Genomic DNA, 10,763 nt, shown 5'->3' with positions numbered 1-10,763 from the left:
GGAGTGAGTCGAAATGGACCCGGCCACACTGGATTGCAGGGTGTAGGTGAGCTCTGGAGAATCCAGAGCTCAACAGAGGGAATTGTCAAATATAATGTTGGGTTATAATATTATTTTATGCCTAATTAAAGATTGTGAATTATTATGTAGTTTTAGTTTGCATTATTCTCCTGAATTAGAAGAAGCTGATAACTATTGCATTTGTTAGACTGATTTGCATTACCTTAGACTGCTGATTTATTGTGAATGAATGATGTTGTTTTATGATGCATTATACTGCTAAGTTATAAGAAATACTGTTCGCAGAAAGTCATCGCCTTATTTGTCTGATTAGAAGAGAACAGAACATGCTGGAGTTTTCTGCTCCATCTCAGCAGGAGCAGATAAAGAGGGAGCCAAGGTCGTAGCTTAGGCGCTGTGTGAGAGAGAGTGTGAATGTTTAGGCTTTTATGATAAGGTGGGAGGACCAGAAGCTATAAGAGTTTGAGCAATGCTCCACCATTTTGAGATCTGATGCTGTCTGCATACGGTGTTTATCTCCCACGCGTGTGATCATTAAAATCATTGTTTGACTCAACCCGACCGGACCAGTGTTGTTCTTTTGGTTTTTCATCTTGTCTCCATCCCCAATATTTTGAACTTGTAACACCGCCCACCAGGCGTGTGGAAGAAAGAAGAAAAAACCCGGACCGGGCCGCCTGGCCACCCTTTGTGCGGGTGTCCGCTCCCCAGGCTCCGAAAGCCTTGCCAGCCCTTGTGATCGGGTGGCACCGCCCACCAGGCGTGTGGAAGAAAGAAGAAAAGAAGAAAAAACCCGGACCAGTCACATGATCACATTTAACCAATGGTCGCCCTTGACGGCAGAACGCGCTAGTTACGAGCCGGGAACGAGCTCACAAAGAGCACGCGCATTTTTAGCGGTCCGGAGCTGTAGGAGAAACACAAGTTAACTCAGAGACACAAACTGATGCGACAAAACCAGTAAGTAGGTGTACAGCGTGCACTGTAGTGTGTAGCACACAGGAGTATTCGCTTATTACGTACACGTTGGTAAGATGTCTTGTTGCAACTGACGAACTGAAACAAACGAGCGTGCTGTGTGTGCAACAGCGCGACAAACATTACCTGTCCTTTTATTAACTGCACAAGTAGTGCTGGTCACAGCTGCTGGCTACCTGTGTAAGGCTGTCATGGGTCTGTAGCTCTGTCACCGTTTTAGGGAACATATTTAGTTTTAAAGTAAGTTACAGCGCTTTTCCTGCCTTTCTGGAGGGATTATATTTCACTAAAAAACGATCTAATATGCATGTCCACATAATTATGCATTATTATAATTATAATATATTAAAAAACACACGCTGTATTTTAAAGAACATACATTAAGAAGCAGATTATATTAGATTTATATTTTAAATATGACAAAATTTGGATTTTACAGCAGTAAAATGATTGTATCTCTACAGTTTAAAAATGTAATAAGCTTTGCCCTGCACAGAGTGGATAGTGAAACAAATGGAATCATCATAAATACATTATTTCATATTTATTACTTCCCCCTCCTCTTTACTTTATTATTGTAGCTCTAGTAATAAATAATAATGTAAGGATTCTGGATCAGCACCATGATGCCCATAGTATATACAGTATTCTGAAGAAGGTCTAACATGTCACTGTGTGTGCGTGCATGTGTGTGTTTTATTTAGATGGATTTTAAAAAAAATATTACTCATGATATAACATTGTGCAGACATGGCTGGTAAGGACATGAGGAGGAAACAGTAGGAGCTGTGTGAGGCTACTAAAGGCAGGGCTATAACATTTTTCTGTCATCATTTTATTATAGATTAAGTGCAGGAGTTGTTAGGTGTGGATAATTAGATTATAGTTTATTGCAATAGCAAGTTGTGCCTTGTTCTCACATAGACAGCAAGTGGAGAGTGATTTATGAAATGATGGGATGGAAGGAAGAAGAGAAGCAAAGAGTGATTCACAGGCAGAGCCTAAATTATTTCTCACAGTTTTTTGTGTCCTTATGGTTCCAAGCGCTGTCACCAATCTTTGCACTTTGTTATTATCTCATGACACTTGTTTAATCAGCTACCATCTCTCCTGTGGACTTTTTAATGTCTACAGTCTCAGATCAGCACAGCCCTGCCCTTCCCATATTAGATTCTTGATGAATGTGTGTTGTTGTTATTCAACCTGGTTCAATGTGCCCCTTTTTAACTTTGAGCACCCGCCCCTTTAAACCTCTCTGCACGGCCCTGGTGTAGGGGACACAGCAAACATGTGGAAGAAGGTACTCTGATCAGACGAGACCAAAGTTAAACTTTTTGGCCTATATGAAAAGCGCTACATGTGGCAGAAAAATAACACTGCTCATCACCAGTGTTGGGACTAACGCGTTATTAAGTAACGCGTTACAGTAACTACGTTATTATTATGGTAACGAGCACGGTAACTAGTTATTATGCCAAAACCGGGAACGCGTTAGTCGTTACTGGGATTTAGATAGGCTCGTTATTCGTTACTTCGTGTGGTGGCTGTCGCGGAGCTTCCGCAGATTCAATAACATTAGCAAGTGGTGGAGGCCAGCAGGTGGATGAAGGAAAAGGGAGAAGAGGAGAGACCCGAAGCGGGCGCTGGTCCGAGAGTGTCAGGTGAACTGAACTTCAGGTATGACCTGCAGTCTCTCTGGGTCAGATATGAACCAAGTTTAGGTGGAGTTTATTTTCGTTGTGCTGACTTTTTCGTACTGCGTGCTAGCTAGCATGACGGAGTTTCTATACAGCTGGGTGGTGCTATGTTACTGATAGTGAACTTTATTTTGTTCATACAGTTAATTATTAGAGTTGCCAACCGTTCCCTAAAAAACAGAATTGTCTCGTATTCAGAGAAAATATTACGCGTTTCTTATTGAGGTGAAAAGGAACACAGTTTGTTCCGGACTTCAGCTACAATGAAAAAGACACAAAGCTGGAGTTATTCTGTGTTTACGCTGCACAGCTGCCTCTTCTTCTCTCATTCTCTCCCCTCCCTCTCCTGTTTCTACTTTAATTATGAAACTGATCAATGATCAGCTGATGGCTTTTCCCTCTTGTTTATTTATCGTCCACTTTGCGCCAGAAAGAGGAAACCACCGGATGTCGCGCTAAACAACAGCAGCACGTTTAAGCTTGATCAGCTGTTGTTAGAATTTATTTAATATTAATTTCTAGTATCAGCTGATGTTTGCTGGAGCCACAGCTGTAAAGCTGCTGGTCATGATGTCGGTTTGTATATCTGGTGAGAGGGAAACATGAAGATGAAACCAGGAGATGTCCTTACTGAATCATCAGAGCTGAACAGGTGATGGAGAAACAGGTTTACCTTTTAGGTGACATGAATGAGTTGAAGGGAAGTTATGAACTGTTTCTGAGAGACAAATAACACCAGGATCCTTTTCTAAGTAGCTGACAGCTGGTAACTGTGCAGGGGCGGGTCTAACAAAGTGTTGCCAGGGGGCCATGTAGGGCATTAACAGGGAGAGGGGGGCACAAAGAAATACTTTTCTTTCTTATTCTCATTTAAAATGTCTAGCTTTTAAAAAATAATTATCTGAATCTTACAACAAACGATTGATAGATTGATACATATATACCATCAAGACAGTGTACATCACTGTCACAACAGTGTTTGTTTTCATTCAAAGGCTTTATGATATTTGCAATAATGGCGTCTCTAGTCAAAATGCCCGGGCTGATTTTAGTCCCAGTCCAGCCCTGTATGCAGCGCATCTGCAGTCTGGTGTTACCTACATCTTCCAATTCGGAAGGCAGAATTTATGAGTTCTGAGTACAATCAAAAGCACTACGACTGTAGTTTTTGTGTTGGATGTAAAAAGCGCACATGACGCTGTGACGTAGACTAGAATCATGGCGGCGGTCAACAACGGTCCAGGCGTGGGATTTCTCTCGTGGAAATATGCACATTATTTTTTCCTTTGGTAGGTGGCACAGTGCACTTGTGGCAAGTAAGCAAGCTAGAAGACTGGCAATCTTGCTGGGTATCCAGTTAGCAACACATTAACAAGAGAAGTCTGAGTAAAACCAAAGTTACTTTCCCTAGTAACTAGTTACTTTGAAAGTAACGAGTAACTTGAAGTAACTGAGTTACTTTTGATGGAAGTAACTAGTAATGTAACTAAGTTACTAATTTAAAGTAACTTACCCAACACTGCTCATCACCCTGAACGTACCATCCCCACTGTGAAACATGGTGGTGGCAACATCATTCTGTGGGGATGTTTTCCTTCTACAGGGACAGAGAAACTGGTCAGAGATGATGGGAAGATGGATGGAGCTAAATAGATGGGAATTCTGGAAGAAAACCTGTTGGAGGCTGCAAAGGACTTGAGCTTGGGATGTAGATTTACCTTCCAGGAAGACAATGACCCTAAATATACAGTTAGAGCTTCAATGGAATGCTTTAGATCAAAGAATATCCATGTGTTAGAAGGGTCAGTCAAAGTTCAGACCTAAATCCCATTGAGCATCTGTGGCAAGAGTTGAACATTGCTGTTCAGACACGCTTTCTGCCCAATCTGTCTGAGCTTGAGCTGTTTTACAATGAAGAATGGGCAAATATTTCAGTCTCTAGATGTGCAAAGCTGGTAGAGACATACTCCAAAAGACTTGCAGGTGTAACTGTAGCAAAAGGTGGCTCTATGAAGAGCAGGGGTTTGAATAGAAATGCATGCCACACTTTTCCAAATTTATTTGCTTAGAATTTTGACAACCATGTATTATTTTCATACCACTTCACAATTATGTGCTACTTTGTGTTAATCTATCATAGAAAAGGTCAATAAAAAACACATTTTGTTTGTGGTTGTAAGGTGACAAAATGTGTAAAAGTTCAAGAACTATGATTAACTTTTTAAGGCACCGTAACTTCAAATCACCACACAAGCACACATCAGTTAACATGCATGTACACATATGCAGTTAAAGCATATGTGTACATAGGGCTGCTCGATTATGGCAAAAATGATAATCACGATTATTTGACGATATTTATTTAACCCTTTAAGACCTACCATAGAACCAAGTCCACCAGAGCTTATATTATTTTTATTTATTTTTTGTACATGCTGTAGTGCCATTTTGGGAGCATTTCAAGTTGCTATACAACTGTTATAGCCCATATTTTAATAATATGTATGCATTAAGTGCATAGTAATTACATAAATTGCAAAAAAGTGCAATAAACTACAAAAAAAATTGAAAATCGTTTTTGTTTTGTTTACATATATTTCTACTTGGAGAAATTTAAGAGGTTTATCCCTCAAAACTTTAAATACAATAAAGTTGCAAAAAATAGTTTACAACAACAGGAAATTTATTTTGAGTGTCTTCATAGTTTTATTTTGGAGATACAGCAATTTTTATATACTGCAGGAAAAACAAAAAACAATCCTATGATGCAAATTTGCAAAGAAAACAGCAGGTGCATCATTTCACTGTGGGAAGTGTTACGAACAGCTGATAGGAACGGCAAAGCGTGTTTCTGGAATATTATGTTTTTGTTCCTGCAAGCGCTTTTTATGCAATTTTTGCAAAGCTATATGTGGAACGAAACCGTGACCGAGGACAAGCTGATGGCATCAGATGTAAGTACAACTCCTCCGGTTTCATATGCAAAACAAATTATTGCGCTAGCTTACACGGTTCAGGTTCTACAGGGATTTAAAAATAGTTACGCAAAACGGAGCGTGCTGCTCTGACCGGCTTTAAAGGGTTAACAATGACTTTAAAAAAATAATATAACATAGTGTGCAACACCACTGAAGTTTTTTTTTAAACTCTCTTTTCAACCAACGGCAGTCACTCTCCAAATAACTTCTGCTTAGCTTTCCGAGCTTCCCTCGGGTCCTCTTAATCAGCGGTCTCCACCCTTTTTTGCGCCACGGACCGTTTTATGCCCGACAATATTTTCACAGACGGCCTTTAAGGTGTCGCGGATAAATGAGGGAGGGGCTAATAATCGGCTCAGTCATTTTTAATGATCGTTGAAAGCCCAGATCGTAATCGTGATTAAGATTCGATTAATTGAGCAGCCCTATGTGTACATGCAACTTCAAAAGTTAAAGTAGAGAAAGACTGCAAACCTTAGGAACAATATGGAATGAGTGATAATGTCAGCACCATTCCATGATTTGGAAATATTTGTTTCACTTTAAATCTGTTTTTTTTGAAAGCCAGGAGACAATTTATTGTATTGGCCACAAACAATCTAATAGAGGCCCATTTCCCATAAATATTAATAAAGATTTCTATCAGAGCAAAAATATCTCTCTCTCTCTCTCTTAAGTATTTGCTCCTAACCTAGCAGTCATATATAGCCTTTAATTAATCCTGCATTTTTTGTCAAAGATATTTGTCACCATGAAATTAATAGCTTAAAACGGCAACGTATGAACAGATTCACTGAGTAATCAGAAAAGTTTAGCATGAATCTGGACATTAGATTTAAGCTTGAAGTTTTAACCTTATCAAATATCAGTTGGTAGAAGCTCCTTACCGTTTGAAGAAATCTCTTCTCAATCTGCTGTCCTCTTTTGCTTGCATCTTTTTTTTTCCATCTGAGACTGACGTTATTCCGTGTTAACTATTTTTTCTCCGTGAAAAACACAGCAACTCATCTTATCCCGGGGTGCCAGGGCGTCGAGCTCCGGATCTCAGCAGAAAAGTGCCAGAAAACGTTGCAGGCTGATCCAGGTATCAGTTTAAAATAAGTTCTCCTCCGTGACGTCAGAGTTGGAACACCGTTGCCTCTGCGTAACCATGGTTACAGGGGACGCTTTGGAGCTCTGCTGCTCAGCAGCAAAAGATTTCAGGTTAAACTCTAAAACCAAATAAAATCAATATACTGTATATGTGTATAGTGTACCGCGTAAGCGTTCGTTTTCTGGAAGAGGCTGTAAAACGGACAGTTAAAATGTGACCGGATTGAGGATATGCCGAGCTGTCGATAAGCACGGCTGTTTTTGTGCTGTTATTTACTGTTAGCCTGTTTTGCTGGCGTTACTGAAGTTGTTTTCAACTGGATGTCACATTGTTGAACTCTGATGATTAATGAATAAACTCTCGATGTGACGATGGTAGAATGTAATTGTAACCCTGTGTTCATTTAGTCGTTTGATACCGTTTAATATCCAGTCCATCTGTTTGGTATTTTGTTTTTAACATGCCCTGGAATAATTTAAAGTTTTACAATGCCGGTGATTTACGACTCTTTCGCGACAGTCAGCTGGGGAGTAAACTGTGGGGTTCTCAGAGGTAGCTCATGTGAGCCAGCAGTGACATCTGTACATGCAGTAGCCTTAAAATACTGATTATTTATTCTCCTGCTAGGTAAGAATTTGTGTTTTATACGTACATTGCTTCTTTCTATATGTTATCGTTTGGTTATGTTATGATGTGTGGTTAATGATTATTATTAGTGTGCTAACCGTGAATAAGGTAGTAAGCTTGAAAATTAGCAGCCATGTTAAGCGGATTTCGGTGATCAAATTCGTGTGTCACTGTTTGGAATATAAACCCATATGGCTTGCACTACTTTCAAGACGTAAGCTAAAGGGGTGTGTTTTAAAAAAGGTGCAAGAATGACCTAACTCAGTGAGCGATGTGTGTTCATTGTACAGTAAGTTGTAATTTATGTTGTTGTGCATTTGAACTAGCAGACTGCACTGTTGTTTAGGGGCTATGAGCACACATGGGCTGTGACCCAATCCAGTGACCGCACGCTTCGGGGTACGCGCAGTTCGCGTACTACGTACGGCGCGTACTAGGAAGTACGAGAAGTGCGGAAATGAGAGGCTTGTGAAATGGGACGGTCTGGCCGTCGTCGCGCTGCTCAGGTTGCCTAGCAACCATGATACTAACCGCGAGAAACGTTAGCTAGCTAACCACGCTAACGAGCTAACCACGCTAACGAGCTAACCACGCTAACGCCATGCAGCCCAGAGGTGCTGCACGGACTAAAATCCTTTCATTTTCTCAAAAGTTGACAGCGCGCCTTATGTATGAATTCTGGTTGTGCTTGATGGCCGCGAACCGATTTTATGTGGAACACGGCGCTCAGCAATCTGTCCAAAAATGTTTTAGTACGACTTTAGTAAGCTACGGAGCTGCACCGCTTGATGGATTGTCGGAGCATTACGGCTGAGCCTCGCGGAGTGATACGTACTGTGCTTCAACGTAATATTACCCTACTGTGTATAAGGACCATAAATGGCACCTGTTAAGAGACGTGGTTGCGAAGCGGATTTCAAACTCCAGGCTGTCAGTCACACAGTAGAAGTTGGGAACAGAGCAGCTGTGAAATCTGTCTTTGTTATTATGCTCAGCGTCTTTTAGTTTACATTTTGACTGCACAATTGTGATCTTTTTGTTATGCACAAAAACAACATTGTTTTCTTTTATTTATGGAGCATTATTATTTAATAAATGCTCATAATTTATTTTTGAGTAAATTTATGTACATCTGCTCTATGTTAATAAAAGTGCCTGTGTGACATCTGGGACACAGCTTTGACTAAGAACTCTCTTTTTGTTCTTACTTTATGGCTTTAAAAAAATATATCGAGATATATATCTTATATCGCCATCCAGCTAAAAAATATCGAGATATGAATTTTGGGTCATATCGCCCAGCCCTATCAGGGGGTCCTTTTGTCCCTCTGTGGGGGGATACTCCCACTAGGTTTATATCTGGGACTCTCCACCATTTGACCTTAGAACTGAAGAAGCTTCTCGGATGAGAGGTGAAACGTCTTCAAGTAACTTAAAGAAGTCCAGACGCTTTTCTTTGCAAGCTCCTTTGACTACGATGACCTGGATGACTGAGAACCTTCACAGACATTAGCAGGTGGTGGAGGCCAGCAGGTGGATGAGGGAAGGGGAGGCAAGAGGAGAGACCCGAGGCGGCCGCCGGTCTGAGGTCTGAGTGTCAGGTGAACTGAACTTCAGGTAAGAAGTTATGACCTGCAGTCTATGTTGGTCAGATATAAACCAAGTTTAGGTGGAGTTTTATTTTTGTTGTGCTGACTTTTTACAGTCAGTTACAATAACTCGTACTGCGTGCTAGCTAGCATGATGGAGTTTCTATACAGCTGGGTGGGTGCTATGATACTACTGATAGTTAGTAGAGTTGCCAACCGTCCCGTAAAAAGACGGAATCGTCCCACATTCAGAGAAAATATTACGCGTTTCATATTGAGCTGAAAAGGAATGCAGTTTGTCCCGTTCCATCCTACCTGACAAACCATCCTACCCATTGTTTCTGCGCATGCGCACAACACGAAATTAAGTGGCAAACCGTACTACCTTTGTGAATATTAGCCAGAAAAATATTCTGACGGGTAAAATTAAGTGCCAGACCATCCTACCTTTGTGAATGTGACCTACAAGCATACTAACAGCTAAAATTTAGTGGCAAATCGTCCTACCTTTGTTAATCTGAGCTAGAAGCATATTTTCACAGCTAAAATTCAGTGGCGAACCATCCTACCTTTGTGAATATGAGCTACAAGCATACTCTGATGGGCAAAGTTAAGTGGCAAACTGTCATACCAACTTAAATTTGTGCTGGAATTTTTCTGTGACAGCAGAAATGTGCATAAACTACTTACGGTAGGACATTTTGCCAAAGTAGGATGGTTTGTCAGAACACCGTACTTCAGCTAGAAAGGAAAAAGACACAAAGCTGGATTTATTCTGTCGTTACGCTGTCAGCTGCCTCTTCTTCTCTCATTCTCTCCCCCTCCCTCACCTGTTTCTACTTCAATCATGAATCTGATCAATGATCAGCTGATTGGCTCTCTTGTTTGTTTATCGCCCACTTTGCGCCAGAAAAAGGAAACCAGCGGATGTCGCTCTAAACAACAGCAGCACGTTTAAGCTTGATCGGGTGTTGTTAGAATTTATTTAATATTAATTTCTAGTATCAGCTGATGTTGGTTTGGATATGTGGTGAGAGGGAAACATGAAGATGAAACCAGGAGATGTCCTTACTGAATCATCAGAGCTGAACAGGTGATGGAGAAACAGGTTTACCTTTCAGGTGACATGAATGAGTTGAAGGGAAGTTATGAACTGTTTCTGAGAGACAAATAACACCAGGATCCTTTTCTAAGTAGCTGACAGCTGGTAACTATGCAGGGGCGGGTCTAGCAAAGCTTTGCCAGGGGGCCAGGTAGGGCATTAACAGGGAAAGGGGGGCACAAAGAAATACTTCCTTATTCTCATTTAAAATGTCTGGCTGTTATTAAATAATTATCTGAAGCTTACAACCAAAGTTTTTATCTGACGTAAAATGTATAGAAATCATACATATACCAACAAGACTGTACATCACTGTCACAACAGCATTTGTTTTCATTCAAAGGCTTTATGGCTTTAATACCTGGGGGGCCGGTCTCTAGTCAAAATGCCCGGGCTGATTTTTTGTCCCAGTCCAGCCCTGGGCACGACACGCAGTGAATTAATCTGAGAGGTGCATTAAAAAATAAATGGCCGCACCAGCGGTGCACATCGCAAATCAGCTCACATAGACACATTAGTTGTGCCGCTTCTTAATGACGGTATCTTAGCTAACAACCCTAACAATCAGATTCAACTTGTAATTGGGTTAAAATAACTTAGCCTACTGGTGAGAGGGACGTTATTATCTTTCTACATTCCGACACTTCAAAAGCTTCAGCAGCTGTGCGCTCAGCGCAG

This window comes from Maylandia zebra, linkage group LG4 (assembly GCF_041146795.1).
Source record: "Maylandia zebra isolate NMK-2024a linkage group LG4, Mzebra_GT3a, whole genome shotgun sequence".
NCBI classification, from domain to species: Eukaryota; Metazoa; Chordata; class Actinopteri; order Cichliformes; family Cichlidae; genus Maylandia; species Maylandia zebra.
Note: the sequence above shows the minus strand (reverse complement) of the source record.